This window comes from Convolutriloba macropyga, chromosome 8, assembly GCF_964194025.1.
Source record: "Convolutriloba macropyga chromosome 8, txConMacr16.3, whole genome shotgun sequence".
NCBI classification, from domain to species: Eukaryota; Metazoa; Xenacoelomorpha; order Acoela; family Convolutidae; genus Convolutriloba; species Convolutriloba macropyga.
The window spans coordinates 18,557,481-18,558,492 of NC_134475.1; positions in this window are offsets into that span (position 1 = coordinate 18,557,481).

A 1,012-nucleotide genomic window follows, 5' to 3' on the forward strand; every position below is an offset into this window, starting at 1 on the left:
CTTTCTAACGAGCAGTAGCTGTATGGTTTAGTGATGAATTTTTTTGCGTTTTAATTTTTGGTATGTTTTTGAGAGTTTGGAGAACTTTGAATGTCTTCAATTTTCCTGTCTTTCGTCATCTTACTTTGACTTCCCCTCTTTTTGGAAATTTGGCGTTACTGCATATGTTAACGATTTCATGGACTCAAACGACACGTCTTTATTTGTCTTGTTACTGAAAACTTTTACGAGAGCTCTTTATTTTTTCTTGTCTGTGTTCTTTTATATGCTATGTTGACTATTAAAAGTTGTACTTCTAAGGCAGTTGACTGTCAGATCATCAGTTTTCTTAATTCTTTGGACTGTATTTTAGAACTTCTCCTGCTATTTTCTCTGATCGCACTTGACTGACTTAAATCACTCTCAAAAATCACCATCAAAATGATTTCCGTGTTTCAACTCAAGGAGATGAGCTCTACTGAGATTCTAACTGAATGCTGTTTGAGAGCCACTAATAGAAGCAGCAATAAGTTATACATATTCTTAATCAAAATGTAACATCTCAACGATTATTAAGAAAAATTTCTGTTTCGATCTGTTTTATTTCATTATCTTTTTGAGATTAAAGATTAACGAAGTTATGGCAACTATTTTCTGGCAGTCTGGCAGCTGCTTAGTTTTCTTGGAGAGAAATCTAGAAAATTGTTTCAATTATCTCAGTGAGGTTTTGTTGTGAAAACTTTTTCAGTGAGTAAGAGGCTAGTAAAAAAAATCTATGACCCGAGCAGCTTTTGCGTAAAGTTGTCAGCAGTTATCAAAGACAATAGACAATAGACTTATCAAAGAAATAGACTTATCTCGTTACGCTATTTTGTATTTTTCAGAAAAAAACTGCTTTTAAAGTGCTGATCTATCAACGTATCTGAGCAAGGAAAATATTCGGCTTTAAATCTCATTTTATGGCATTCTGCTCTGCGCCCGTTCGGCTCTACCGGCGTCCTCCATTCCATCCACAGCGAAATGCAAGACAGAA